The sequence below is a fragment of the Bos mutus genome, chromosome 1 (genome assembly GCF_027580195.1).
Source record: "Bos mutus isolate GX-2022 chromosome 1, NWIPB_WYAK_1.1, whole genome shotgun sequence".
In the NCBI taxonomy this organism is placed as follows: Eukaryota; Metazoa; Chordata; class Mammalia; order Artiodactyla; family Bovidae; genus Bos; species Bos mutus.
The window spans coordinates 1147518-1162977 of record NC_091617.1 but is presented as its reverse complement, the minus strand read 5'-3'; the positions used below and the strand labels follow the sequence as shown (position 1 = coordinate 1162977).

General features: G+C 45.3%; 2 protein-coding genes across 8 annotated transcripts in view; one reads left to right on the top strand and one right to left on the bottom strand.

Moving 5' to 3' along the window:
* Window positions 1-5115, bottom strand: part of CRYZL1 (crystallin zeta like 1) — a 33698-nt gene extending 28583 nt beyond the window's left edge. For all 3 annotated transcript variants that reach the window (XR_011463326.1, XM_005893355.3, XM_070366496.1), the window contains exon 1: window positions 5031-5115. The gene's annotated coding sequence lies outside the window, so the exon portion shown is untranslated. The remainder of the gene's footprint in view (window positions 1-5030) is intronic.
* Window positions 5116-5995: 880 nt separating this feature from the next.
* Window positions 5996-15460, top strand: part of ITSN1 (intersectin 1) — a 252754-nt gene continuing 243289 nt past the window's right edge. For 2 of the 5 annotated variants that reach the window (XM_070365814.1, XM_070365651.1), the window contains exon 1: window positions 5996-6253. The gene's annotated coding sequence lies outside the window, so the exon portion shown is untranslated. Of the gene's footprint in view, window positions 6254-6913; window positions 7076-15460 lie in introns of all 5 variants that reach the window. The other 3 variants (XM_070365712.1, XM_070365888.1, XM_070365943.1) reach the window with 3 other exon arrangements.

The window sequence follows — 15460 nt, the reverse complement described above, 5'->3', positions numbered from 1 at the left end:
GGCAAAGTAATGTCTCTGCTTTTCAATATGCTATCTATGTTGGGCATAACTTGCCTTCCAAGGAATAAGCGTTTTTTAATTTCATGGCTACAGTCACCATCTGCAGTGATTTTGGAGCCCCCAAAAATAAAGTCTGACACTGTTTCCCCATCTATTTGCCACGAAGAGATGGGACCAGATGCCATGATCTTAGTTTTCTGAATGCTGAGCTTTAAGCCAACTTTTTCACTCTCCTCTTGCACTTTCATCAAGAGGCTCTTTAGTTCCTCTTCACTTTCTGCCATAAGGGTGCTGTCATCTGCATATCTGAGGTTATTGATAATTCTTCAGTTACATCCAATTTTAAATATATCTGACGTAAGTCCACAAATTGAAGATTACGTTCCTAATACTTTAAGTTTTTATACTATCAACATATTAAACCTATTATAAATCTGGAGAAACAAAAACAAATAATTTTTGGTATAAAAGCAGAATAAAGACTTTGCATAAATTAAACACTTACCATAAATAATACCAAGAAAGTAGTTAATGAAAGTACTAATCTTTTAAAGGATTTCTAAAAAAAAAATCAATGGGAAGACGTTTCAAATGGTTTCCTCTTAGTTATAACGACACGAGCCTCGCTTGCTCTTCCCCTGCTATACTTGCTCCCCCAAGGAGCTCATCTATTAATGACTGTAAGTAAAACCTCTATGGATCAATCCTTATCTATACCTTCAGACCAAAAGTGTTCTGAGTATCAGCTCAACCTCAAATTCAACAGTCATAAAACCAGACTTACTTTTCCCGCCCCCAAACGAGATTTTGTTGTGCCAACTTCAGCCATCGAGGGTATCTTAGAGTCTCCCATAATTCCCTCCTCTAGGCTTCCTTTTCCTTTTTAATCTCCTGGCTTAAGTGCTCATCTTAGATGTTAGCACAATGACAGGCCAAAATTGTGATGCCTGAGGCCTGGGCTACCGCCACAGGCCGCTGCACGGCTTCTTTCTCTCCTTGTGGACAACACACCTGTGGACAACTTCAAAGTCCAGACTCTTCTTATGTGTTCAAATTTTCATTATTCCCAACACAAACTTCATAATACAGTGAAGTATTATGCTTCACCCACCCTCATTTTTACTTTAAGGAAAGCAGACAAACTGTCAAGCAGCTGGGCTACTTTTAAAAAAAAACAACAACAGATGAAGTCAGCTCTGAAATGTGGCCCTATTATGCTCATCATCTTGCCAGGCTGAGTAAATCTTCAGTTATACTGAAGAGGTGCTTAAGTTTTAACCATGTTCTTACCACCTGTGGGACTTTTCACACATATCCACATATCAGGTAAAGAAGAATGTTAAACCATGTACCCTTAAAACCTATTACGGTCAACAAAACAGAAACTAGCTGGAGGTCTGGTTCAAATACCACATACTTTGCAGGCTGTAGAGGAGACTGGTAGTCCTATCTGGACAGGTCAGCTCTGCTTCCTAAAGAGGAAGGGACATCTCTACATTGTGCTGGAGACAGTCTCCAGAAATCTATAAATTCCAAGGACACATAAACAATGAATACACTGGCGTTATACACTGTACTGCTCTCCTGTGCCTGTTACAAGATGGGCATGGGAGACGCTGTGATGGTGGCTCACACCTAGCTAAACTCTGGAAATCATTTCTAGCTAGTAGCACATATCATAAGAACTTTTCACTTTCACATTTTAGGTATACAAAACTTAGGCAGATGCTTGAAGTGACATGGTCTATTACTAGATGGATTTAAACTAGAGGCTGCTGCTGCTGCTAAGTCACTTCAGTCGTGTCCGACTCTGCGATCCCATAGACGGCAGCCCACCAGGCTTCCCTGTCCCTGGGATTCTCCAGGCAAGATCACTGGAGTGGGTTGCCATTTCCTTCTCCAATGCATGAAAGTGAAAAGCGAAAGTGAAGTCGCTCAGTCGTGTCCGACTCTAGCGACCCCATGGACTGCAGCCTACCAGGCTCCTCCGTCCATGGGATCTTCTAGGCAAAAGTACTGGAGTGGGGTGCCATTGCCTTCTCCAAACTAGAGGCTGGATACACATTTACAGCAGCATCATAAAGGAGATTCAAGCATCAGTTGAGGGGGATGGGGATGAGATGACCATATCAGTCTTCTGATTATGAGAGTCTAGATTTATATGGACATTATCAAGACATACTTGATTGAATTTGTATACAAGTGTGGCATCCTCTTGACATCTCACATAAGCTGAGATCTAAAGATAGGTGAAGAATTAGGAAAGGAAAATAATTTTTTAATAAAGGCTTTATGTGGAAGCAAGACAAGAGGCATTTAATTAGCTATGTCAAACTGTTGCCTATCCATGCAACAAGTGGCTTCCAACAATGACCTCTTCTGAATCTCAAAAGAATTTTTGATTAATTCTCCTCCCTCCAAGAGAGCTTAACTTTTGTTATTTGCTGATTTACAAAATACCTTTTCACTTAAGAATTCTTACTAGTGGACCCCCTTGCCAGTACTGCTGGGGGGTGGGTACTGCTTTGGGAAAGCGGGATGGTCATTAATTCGTAGATTAGAAGTCACTGCTCCAGTTTGTATTCGATGTAGGGCCATTTAATACAGTAAGATTCAGAACGACGGAAACATAACTTTCATTTATATTTCTGAGTTGGCATTCCATTTTTCCATACTGTACTCCTGGGGAACAGTGGAGCCCATGGTGCCATGAATGCCAGTCTCCCTTCCCCGCTGGCTTAATCATGTGGCACTGGGACAAGGCACAGGATGAGGAAGGTAAACTGAGGGCCCTCCCTACTGTTACTACACTCTCCCTCCTTGCCAACCGATGCAAGGGATCCTCTTCTCCACAGACCAATCTTACTGCAGTCTGCCAACATTTATTTAATTCTCTAAATCACTATAGGCTCTTTAATCATTACTTCAGATGCAAAGTAGGAACTGTACTTTTGATTAAATATTTACTAATAAATTCACCATCAAGGGAAAATAATTTAACGAGATGTCATCTTTACAATGTACAAGAAGAAAATCATTTTGCAAAAATACTAAATAAAGATGTATTTGAACTATTCCATGTGAAGTTCGCATGAGCAAGAAAAGATTCACTTTTATCAATGAATGAAAGATTTCACCAAAAACAAACCCCAAAACATTGTGATTGCAAGGTGAAACATTTTAAGAATTCCCAAGCCTTCTTTCAAAGAGGTATACAGATGAACCAAGACACACTACTGTCCAGCATATAGTACTGATTTAAAGGCCTATATATCTCCTTGAGGTTTGGAACGCTCTTCTTCAATTTAGAACTTTGATATTGAATGGACAGCACAGAGAGTTGTAAGACTGCCAAAATAGGTCACTACAACTGAAGGAACTTTGCCTTGTATGGTGAACCCCCTCTGTTTGAAATCTGAATGTCTCAGGATTAGCCATAAACTAGAGCAGAGGCATCAATGAATTGAAATTAGTGACAAAATGTAATAATTATACACTGCGGTGATTGATGGATAGGATTTAGAAGTCCTAAGTGACCCTACTTCTGAATCCTGGCTTTTCTACTTATTCAGTGTACGACCCACATACACTGCTGCTGCTGCTAAGTCACTTCAGTCGTGTCCGACTCTGTGCGACCCCATAGATGGCAGCCCACCAGGCTTCCCTGTCCCTGGGATTCTCCATGCAAGAACACTGGAGTGGGTTGCCATTTCCTTCTCCAATGCATGAAAGTGAAAAGTGAAAGTGAAGTCGCTCTGTCATGCCCAACTCTTAGCAACCCCATGGACTGCAGCCTTCCAGGCTCCTCCGTCCATGGGATTTTCCAGGCAAGAGTACTGGAGTAGGGTGCCATTGCCTTCCCCGCCACATACACTAAATACTTTCAACTATCTGGGCCTTAAATTCAACACTTGTAAAACAGGGATAGTAACAGAAAGGCTTAAATAATACATGCAAAGCACTCAGTACAATACCTGGCACAAAGGAAGTGTTAAATGAATGCTGGATATTCGTGCTATTATTTCTGTAAATTGAGTTGAGACCTGGTAAAGTACTTCCAAAGTCCATCTCACAGAGCAGTAAGGGGTTTTGTCACGGGCAACCTAAGATTTAACACCTTTTAATTTCTGCAGTGGGTTGTATCATCCAGTAGCCCTTGAACTATGCCTAGTCAGAACTGAGATGTACTGTTAGCAAAAGATGTCTATCAGGTTTCTTCAAATGTGAAGAAAATGAGAGAATGTACAAAATCTTGATTTTTAAACATTTGATTGTGTGCTGATATGATACTATTTTAGATATACTGGGTTAAATAAAACTCTAGCATTAATTTCACATATTTCTCTTTATTTAAAAAAAGTGGCTCCCATTAAATGTGCAAACCTTGCTGCCCATAACCTGGACTAGCAGCACCCGAGAGCTTGTCAGAAATGGAGATTCTCAGGGCCCGCCCACACCCACAGCATCATAGTCTGCACTTCAAAACGGTTCTGAGGTGATTTTCACGCGTTGCTCCAGAGTATTCCTCCGTTTAGCTTAAATCTGGAGGGCAAATCTGGACCTAGAGTTACATAAAACCGAATGCCCCTGCTTTACGTAATTGTTCAACGGGGGAAAAAAAAGTGACGGAGGAGAAAGCAGTAGTTAGAAGTAGTAAGCCAGAAAGAAAAAGAAACTCAAAAGTATAGAAACAAAAAGACGCGGGAGTGGGTAAAATCCAAACTGGGAGTCTCGGTGGAAGGGAACTTCGAGACTTTTGCTTCCATGAAAGTGGAGGAAGATGCAAACTGAAATAACATCCACCATCAAAACCAGTAAAAACCAGGAAATCGTCAGGCAAATCAAGTATCTCCCTCCCCTCAGCGGCCTCAGCTAAGCCAGCTAGGCCTGAGCCCGAGAGGTGTTAAGAAGGTTGGGGTGCAACGGAAACCACCCTGCGCCCCAGGGCTGGACGGTCCCGCGGGGCGTCTCCCGAGCTTCCGCCCAAAGGCCGGTTTCCCAAGACACGTAGCGCGTCTCCCGGTGCTCACCTGGCTCGGAGCGGCACTAACGGCCTGCAGCTTCACCTCCGCCACCTTCTCGCCCCTCAGCAGAGGGCCCACCCCCTAAGCGCCAGAGGCTGTTCCCATTGGCCAGGCCGCTCGTCAGTCTCGGACTCTAGAGACCGCCATAGCAACCGAACGCGGAACTACATCTCCCGGCATGCTCTAAGGCGACGCGCCTGGGGCTACCAATTAATGCGAGAAGACCGCCATAGCAACCGAACGCGGAACTACATCTCCCGGCATGCTCTAAGGCGACGCGCCTGGGGCTACCAATTAATGCGAGAAGACCGCCATAGCAACCGAACGCGGAACTACATCTCCCGGCATGCTCCAAGGCGACGCACCTGGGGCTACCAATCAATGCGCGAAGTCCTAGAGGCCGAGGGGTTCAGCTTTATGTAAATATGTTCAAGACCACACCCTTCCTCATTCCAACCGTATCCCCATCACCTTCCTGGGACTGTGCCCCGCCCTCCCTGTGCCTCCACATTGTTCTCTCCTATGACACCTGCCGTTAGTTAGTTGAAGGCGTCCTAACTTGTGCCTCGCCTCGCACAGCAACAGCCTAATGGCACCGAGACCATGGAACAAAACGTCCCGAAGCCCCACACCAGACGCCTCTAGGCACGTCGGGAAACCCTACGCCAGACGCCCGCTTCGGGAAAGGGGGCGGGGCGGCGGGGGGGGGGGTTGGGGCGACTAGGTCCCGCCCCCTCTGAGCTTGCTGATTTGTCGATCCGGCTATCACTCCCTCCTCTTCTAGGTTTTTTTTTTTTTTTTCAGTTGCGTTTCCCCCGTGGTGGGCGGGGCTAGATGAGGGGGCGGGAGGAGGTGTGAGTCCTTTCTTCCGATTGGTTGTTTTTTCATTGTCCCCACCTACCCACCGTGGGCGGAGACGGAGGGGAGGAGAGGGCGCGGGGGAGGCAGGTCCCGGGGGAGATGAGGAGATAGGCGGGAGCGAGGGACTGAGGGAGGGGAGCGAAGGGAGGCCGAGAGCTGAGGTGGAGACGGGAGGGCGCGCAGCTTGGTTGCTCGGTAGTACGGCGGCTCGCGAGGGAGAATCCCGGGCGGACTCAGGGACGCCCCGAGAGGCGGGCGGGGATGGTGTGCGGGGCTGCGGCTCCTGCGTCCCCTTCCCGCGGCGACTGAGCTGCACTGATTTTTTTTTGTCCCCCTGAGGCGGCAGCGTGGACCCGCCTGGAGATGAGGTGAGGAGAGGGCTGGACCGCCTCGGCCTGCTTTGCACCGGGCAGGCGGCCGGGGCGAGGGTGGGCGCGATGGCCGCCCGGGACGCCCGTCCACCCCCCTCTCCCCGACCCCGGGGCCGGTGTGCGAGTCCCTCCCGGCGCCCTTCACCCTGAGTCGCGCACCCAGGAGGCGCCCCTGTGCCTCGTCCTTCCCATCCTCCCTGGCCGCCGGGGGTGGCTGGGTGGGTGGTGGTGGTGGCGGCCGGCTGGCACGCGCCGGGAGGCCGGGGCTCCGCGGCGGACAGAGGCTGGGGGGTGGGCGGCGGCCGCGGGACGGGCTTCGGGGGGTTGAATGGGCATCGGTCGCCGTGGCCGGCCGAGCTGGGGGGAGGTCCCGTCCTTTCTCCAGGGGCACGCGGGGCGGTGGGGTCCCTTGCAGGGCTGACCTCGCTGCCCGCGGTCGCCCGAGTGGGGCGGGCCGGCCGAGCCTCGCCTCCCCGCCAGGCTGCCGGGGATCCGGAATGCCCGGCCTCTCCTCCCCGGCTCATCCCTTCTTCTGTCTCCTCCGCCCGCAAAAAAAAAAAAAGAAAAAAAACTACCCTGTCAGTGAAGGGCAGTCAATGCCATTTTGGCCCCGCGTCCTCCTGCTGGTACTGACTTGACTCCGGTGGTATTTCACAGAAAGCGGCTCATCCTTTCAAGGGGGGAGCGCGTCCCCGGTGTCGGCCGCTTCCCTTTCCCCTTCTTTACGCACTGACACGGTTTTAGTGTGGACCGAAGCCACAGTTACCAGGCTCTGTCTGGCTTGACCGAGGAAAATGCAATCAGAATCCCCAGGAAAAGGTAACCGACGAGGAATGGAGTTGCGCCTTTCCCTCTTACTTCTTGTTTACCTTTTGGATTAGGAAGCACCTTCGTAGATTACATTTCCTATGGGCATCTTTTGTTGTGATTCAGACTAAAGGCTTTGCTTTTGAAAAAAACCATTAGGGGCGTCTGTGTTGAGTTGACGCTTCTGGAGATTTTTTGATAGCCTCTGAATATGAAAGTTTCCTTTAGAACTTTGCCATCCTCGGTGCTATTCTGGAGGCAGCACCAGCCTGAAAATTTAAATAGATGCGACTCCGAATAGTTGCGTTTCTTTGTGCTTAATCTGCTGGCATCCTGCTCTTAATGTTTACGTGGTCAGGACGTCCAAATAATAAAAACAAGCGCAATAAAAAGTATAGATAATAATAAGAAGTACCGTGCCAAAAATGCATCTGGAAAATCTCAATTCTGTCATCGGGGAGGCAGTTTTTACTAATCCCTTTGAAAGGATGAAGACCAGGCTCAGAGTTTATGTAGTGGACAGGATCTGAGGGTAGGAAATGGGACCATGGAGCCAGCAGCCCGGCTGGTTTATGTAGTGCTACTCTTACTGTCTGAAATAGGAATATATTTGTTGGGATACCTTTATTTTTAATATGACTTAAGGTGCAGAAGCTTTAGTACCCCTCCTAAAGTTATGATTTCTACTTATTATGGAGAACAAAATACTCTGTTTTGTTTCTAAATTTTTAATAGTTCACCTGAAACATTTATGTTATTTTTATGATTGTTTGCTTATAACAAAAGAAGAAAAACATTTTTCAATATTGAGTTCTTTCTGTAGGACAGTTGTAAAGAACTCAAAAACTTTAGGTAATCCAAATTCAGAAATGAAGGACACTAATTTAGTGATGGTCCAAAAGCTATTTAAGACTTCTATAAGTAGCTCCAGTAGGGTGAATTTCTGATAGAATTGTTTTTGAAGGCTATTTCTTTATTTAAGAATGTATCTATTGAAATTTTTGAGGCACATGGTACCTTCACAAAAGTCTGTTATTATTCTGCCTGAGTAAGAGAGGAAATGAACACATTTTTGATGTACTTTGGAACTCTGTGGATTGTTCAGATACTAAGCATTGTGAAATAGGGCATAAAATGAGTGGTAGCAAGTTAGTTCCCTGAAATGTTTGTCTCTCTTAGCTTTTTTTTTTTGCAATTGACTAGCAATTTCCTTTTTCTTAATGCTTATCCCTCTATTATCGGAAATAAAACTCTGCTTAAATTCATGTTTTCTCCAAATAACTAGATTGAGGCAAACTCAAATCTCCATAAAGGGGGTTAAGGAGGAGGTGCCATTAAATCCCTCTACTCTTACTCAGCTTTAATGTGGATTTGTGAATTATAGGGAATTAATTACAGGTCGGTTGGGTTTATATTACTCAGTTCACATTCCACTGCCGTAGGGCTCTTCTCTTGTGAATGATCTTTCTCTTCTGAATAGTTCCACTTACTGGCAGGTTTCTCAACGTCTAGACCTCAGATCACTTACATCAACATAACCTGAAGTTCTTGGTAAAAATACAGACTCCTGGAATCTGATTTCCAACAAGTTCTGCAGGAAGTTTTCTTACACAGTAGCATTGGAGAACCACTGGCATTGTGGTTGCTTCTCACTGAGTGGCCCCAGACCATGTCCTGAAGAGGATGGCATGTTTTTAAAGTGACAGAATAACTTTCATACCTTGGACATCTAATAAAACACCATGACCTTCAGATATGTAAGGCACCTGTAATAATACATCTCAGAAGGGCAGAGATCACTGTACCTCCTAGAGTAGTGCCTGGAGGAACTCTATGAAATATTTGGGTGAATTACGTCACAGTGAGGCCACACCTTTAAACTTTTACTTGTAAAGTTCATCTTATCATTTCATAGTCACTTTATAAACTGGTCATAAGTACCACACCCCAGTCATTTCTGTAAGTTTGGTTGGCTCTGAAAGGAGAGAACCTTTCCCAAGCATAACTCAAGATGATAAGCTGAAAAGAAGGCTCCTAGCAAAATGTTTGCTTAGACTCAAAATGTAAATTTAAGTCACAGCATAATGGTAAATTATTTGGTATCAGTACATCAAAATGCCATTTTATAGCCTATGATAAGTCCAACATAATGCAATAAAAAGTTGTTTTTTCCCAAAATAAAGAAAATTAGTAATTTTCCAATTTTATTTTTCATACTCCTAATATATGACCTTCACTCCTTTCTGTCAGAGCCCAGCATAGGCCCCATAAATAACAGCTTCTGCTGTGTAGTTGAGGGTATGGATAGTTAAGAGTGCAACCTCTAGAGGATATTGGGTTTGACCATACATAGTCTGACTTTACCAGCTCAGCTGGTAAAGAATCTGTGTGCAATGCAGGAGACTCCAGTTGGGTTCCTGGGTGAGGAAGATCCCACTCCAATGTTCTTGGGCTTCCCTGGTGGCTCAGATGGTAAAGAATCTGACTGCAATTCAGGAGACCTGGGTTTGATCCGTGGGTCGGGAAGATCCCCTGGAGGAGGGCATGGCAACCCACTCCAGTCTTCTTGCCTAGAGAATCCCCATGGACAGAGGAGCCTGGAGGGCGACAGTCCATGGGGTTGTGAAGAGTCAAACATGACTGAGCGGCCAAGCACCACACAGCACGGTCTGTGACTTTGATCTAGTCACCTAACCTCAGTCGGAGAAGGCAATGGCACCCCACTCCAGTACTCTTGCCTGGAAAATCCCATGGATGGAGGAGCCTGGTAGGCTGCAGTCCATGGGGTCGCTAAGAGTCGGATACGACTGAGCAACTTCCCTTTCACTTTTCACTTTCATGCATTGGAGAAGGAAATGGCAGCCCGCTCCAGTGTTCTTGCCTGGAGAATCCCAGGGACGGGGGAGCCTGGTGGGCTGCCGTCTATGGGGTCGCACAGAGTCGGACACGACTGAAGCGACTTAGCAGCAGTAGCAGCAACCTCTCAGTGCCTCAGTTTTCTCAGCTGAAAATGGGAATTGTTGTAGTAAAATGTAATACTTCTAGGACTTCCGTGGTGGTCCAGTGGTTAAGAATCTACCTGTCAGTGTAGTGGACATGAGTTCGATCCCTGGTCTGGGAAGATTCCACATGCCACGCATGGCACAGCTAAGCCCAGTGTGACGCAGCGGCTACCCCACATGCCCTAGAGCCTGTGCTCCGAAAGAAGAGAAGCCTGGCAAAATGAGAAGCCCAGGCACCACAACTCTAGTTGTGCAGTGCTGTGCTGTGCTTTAACCCTAACCCTTTACCATCGAAGCCACCAGGGACGCCCTGGTTGCGCCCCCTGACACAACTAAAGAAAGCAGCATGGAAGACCCAGCACGGCCAAAATTTTAAAAATTAAATTCAAATACAATAGTTTAAAAAATTTAATACTTCTAAGTTCTCACTTAAGTTCTTGAGACACATTCATTTAATATATGTTAGTTATGATGATAAAATATTGAGATATATAAAAATGTATGAAACTCTAGTCTGTTCAGTTTTTGTACTAATGTACTTTATTGTAGTAAGTAGAATCCATTGCTTAAAAAGAAGTCTCTTGCTAATTTCCTGGCACTGAATATGTGTAATTTTAAAATTACAGTAATAACTAAACATTAAAAGTAACTAATAAAACATCAGGTTCTATGCAGATTTTTTTCTAAATAAAGATAAGCCTGTCATCCCTCTCAGCTTAATAGTACTATTTCAGAAAGAATCTGTTAATCAGTTAGATGATCCCTTGTATTTTAAAATTGCATGTTTGTGGTAGAACAATTGAAATACAGGAAAGTAAAGAGTAAAAAACCATAAAATACTTAGAGGTCCACTACCTGAATACATTTCTATCCAAACTGTTTTTTCTCTATGCTGTTTGTCAGTATATATAACTTAGGGTAGCAAATATGGGATCCTGGTATACATTTGGTTGTTTCCTAACCTGTGCTTCTTAGCATCTCATTATGAATCTTTTCTTCTCTATGTAGTCAGTTGTAATGTTGACTGAATAATATTCCATTTTGCAGATCTATGATTTATTTATTTATTTGGCTGTGTCGGGTCTTCCTTGTTAATACAGCCTCCGTTGCCCAAGGCATGTGGGATCTTGGTTCCCTGACCAGGGATTGAACCCATATCCTCTGAATTGGAAGGTGGATTTTCTACCTCTGGACCACCAGGGAAAGTCCCCAGCTGATTTGTTTTTATTAAACATTATTTTTCTCCCACTGCTATTATCATTATCTCTGCAATAACTGTCCTCTATGCATCTCTATATATCTTTGAGATTTTTTTTTCCTTTAGGATAAATTTCTAGAGGTGTGATTGTAAGATCAAAGTACATATTATGGTTTAAGGGTTTTTGATACATCCTTTCAGTTAGTCATTTAGAAAGGTTGTAGCAGTCTACACTCAGCATGTTGTATAAGAGTGCCATGTCCCTCCCCCTTCCTTTTTTTTGAGGACTGACTTAATAAGTGACCAACCTAGGGAATTGTTTTATCTTTAGAAAGAAGAATGGGTTGTTATTGTGACCATGTTGGTGATGTGATCTGGAAGCTGGATATTCATACACCTGTAAGAATAACACCTAACGCTTATCAAGTCCGTTTACAGCATTTTATAAGCATAAACTCACTTAATATTTACAAATTCTCGTTTTTTAGATGAATGTGACTTGAAAACCAAAATACCCTCTGTTAAGTCACAGGAGCCAGCAAGTGACTGCAGAATGGTTACTCTAGAGCCCAAACTCCACAGCGCTGGACTGCCTCTTGTCTGCAAATGTTGTACGGGTGTTGGGGGACTTTTTGCATTCCTGATTTCTGTTTGAGACTAACCTAGCAGTTTCCTGGCATGTATTCATTTATAAAGTAGCTGGCACACGGATTCAAAGCCCTCTCAGTAAGGGGTTAGTCTCAAAACTTAGCTCACAAATAAGCCTCCTATCCTGTCTAGCATTCACCTCTGAAAGCAGTATGCTACCCTTTATTCTGTAGTAGTTTTCCTAACACCCCCCATATGAAAAACAGGATCAGAGTCACAGAGGAGACTAGCACAGTTGGAAAAGGCAGTTTACTTGATGTGGACCTGCCTTGGAAACACAAGACAAGTGGGCTTAGGGACAGAAGTGAGCTTAGGGACGCAGCCGGGAGCCTGTACAAACATTTCCACATCAGCCTTGTTGGAGAATTGAAGTGTCTGGTGGAAGTTCAGTTCAGGAATGCAAGGCCTTACTGTAGAGATGTCACCCATCCACTGGGAGATTGTTGTTTTTTTTTAAACCCTTCTAAAGTGTGATGGTAGAAGATCATTGATGTTTTCTTGCTAATGACTAGGCTGCTAACACGGAGAAGGCAATGGCACCCCACTCCAGTACTCTTGCCTGGAAAACCCCATGGATGGAGGAGCCTGATAGGCTGTAGTCCCTGGGATCGCTAGGAGTGAGCGACTTCACTTTTCACTTTCATGCATTGGAGAAGGAAATGGCAACCCACTCCAGTGTTCTTGCCTGGAGAATCCCAGGGACAGGGGAGCCCGGTGGGCTGCTTGTCTATGGGGTCGCACAGAGTCGGACACGACTGAAGCGACTTAGCAGCAGCAGGCTGCTAACAAAGTGAATTTCCACTAAGTTAATCTGTTTGATACTTTGGCCACCTGACGTGAAGAACTGACTCACTGGAAAAGACCCTGATGCTGGGAAAGATTGAAGGCGGGAGGAGAAGGGACAACAGAGGATGAGATGGTTGGATGGCATCACAGGTTCAATGGACATGAGTTTGAGTAAACTCCGGGAGTGGGTGATGGACAGGGAAACCTGGTTTGCTGCAGTCCATGGGGTCGCAAAGAGTCTGACACGACTAAGCGACTGAACTGAATCTGTTTGAATTCGCCATCGCTCTCTTCACCTTTTTTTCTAGTAGGATTAATGATTGGCAGCTTACCTTGCCAGCTTATCTCCCAGAGAGAGGGTTGGTGAAATCATTTTGGCTTCAGCTCTCTGGCCCGAGTTTGTGCTATTGAGCGAGGCAGGACCACCCCAGTTCAGTGGTAAGCTGGTTACCAAAACCCTTCTCAGTGCTGTGTGGGCCAGGGCTCCACCCGGCCGGGTGGGAGTGGTCCTGAGGCCCCTTCAGTCCTCATCCAGTGGTGGAGCCAGGAGCTGAACCGAGGGATGTGATAGTTTCAGACTCACCTGAATTTGAATGTGAAAATTACAAGGTCACAGCAGTTGGTCAGAATTTTTTTTTTTTTATTCTTGGTTAAAATTAAACATCCTCTCCTTCATGCAGGAGGGCCAGTTTTGGCTTCTCTGTGGCTTGGGGAGCATTTTGACTGGTTTCTCTCTCAGGGATGGTTGTGTTCATCCCTGCACTGTGCCTACAAGTCCCTCTGGTGACTGGTGTATACAACTGCAGGAAATGGGCAAAGACAACTGGCTTTTCTGCTATGTTTTCACCGGCCTGGTTAAGGAGAACACTGGCTCTTATGATAAAAGGTAGGGGACAAGATGCCATTGGAGCCATTTATTGTGCTTGTGTAGAGGCCTGCTCACCTCTCTCTGAGGCAGATTTTCTGACCTGCTTTATTCTAACAAGGGTGAAAGTAAAAGCATTAATTGCTCAGTTGTGCCTGACTTTTTGCGATCCCATGGACTGCAGCCCGCCAGGCTCCTCTGTCCATGGGATTCTCCAGGCAAGAATATTGGAGTAGGTTGCGAGTCCCGCTCCAGGGGATCTTCCTGACCCAGAGATTGAACCCACATCTCCCGCATTGCAGGCACATTCTTTACCACTGAGCCACCAGGGAAACCCTGTAACAAGGGTAATGTATTATAAGCCATTGAATAAACACACACATGTACCCATTCCTGTGCATTATCTATAACAAGAGTATTTGTTGTGCATCCACTGTTTTATAAAAATCAATTCATTTCTCCTGTAAAGATAATAGATTTTAGAAGCAAGTAGCCTTTCAGTTTCTGGAATCATTTGAAAGTCAACTGCTCCATTCTTACAGAATTGGAGTATCCCATTTTGATCACTGACATATAAAAGCTGTAAAGCTAGTAAAAAGTTGACCAAACAATTAGTGGTATATTCCTGGTATGTATACCAGGCTTCAGTGATTAAAATTCCCTCCTCCTCTCTTCTTCACTTACAAAAAAGTATTGTTAAACAAAGCCAGTCAATAACAATAAGTGTGTTATAGGTAGTACTGCTTATTTTCAGATACCTTGAGATATAGTTAATAAAATTGCTGTTTGGGTATTCTGAAGAATCCTCCCGTCAGCGCAGGATACACGTGTTCGGTCTCTGATCTGGGAAGACCCACCGGCCATGGAGCACCGGAGCCTGTGTGCAGCAGTTCTGTGCCTGTGCTGCAGCCGCGGCCGCTGAGGCCTCCACGTGCTGGAGCCTGTGCTCTGCAGCAGGAGGGCAGCCCCTGCTCTTTGCAGCTACAGAAGGGCCCTCTCAGCCATGAAGACCAAGCATGGCTGAAAATAGATACATAAATCAAATTATGAACAAATGTAAGCGGTCTCAAAACAGAAAAAAAGAAATGAAAAAAAAAAGATGATCAGAGGAACTGAGGAGGAGAACTTGGTAGGGCGGTTGAGTAGGGGTGGGTTCCACGAGAGAGGAAGGCTTGGCCTCACAACCGGGAGCAGGGTCCAGGGCATGGTGGACACTCAGCAGCCATGTGCTGGCCCCAGGGCAGGTGAGCCCTGGGACAAAGCAGACAGGCTCTGGCTTGGATTTTCCTCAGAGTCAGAGGAGGCAGGATGCTGATGTCAGTTTTAAGCAGGGGAGACCCTTTTGTTTGACTAGATCCCTCTGGATGTTATGTGGGAGTGGCCTGGACGAAACTGAGAGGGAGATGTTGAACTAACAGACCCCCCCACCCCACCCCTTGCTGTCGGTTACCTGAAAGTTGTACTTTTTCTTCACCGTGAAGGTAGTGTGATTTACTCTTTGATGGGGTGAGATGAATGGCGATTTGTATAAACTTTTTGAAGTTCTCTGAGGACGAGAACCCCGTAAAATCACTATTCTTATGGATCGATTAACATCGTGTAAAATAAAGATCGGGAATTTAACTTTTTAACCATTAACTTAATTGAGGTTATGGCTGCAGATTTCTGGTAGGAGAGATTTTTCTGCTTGCATTTTTTGGTGAAAGAAACTTAATGTATGGAAATGAATCCTTAGAATAGGGTTTTTTGATGAATTGAGTGTCTATAGAAGCTATGCACTTGAAGGGAGATCCAGTTTGTTAAGTGCTAATATTGTCTGTCCAATCTGGTGTTTTAATTAGTATCAAAGGAAGGGAAATACTGCGGTAATTGTAACCTTATGTTACTCCCTTAGTTCA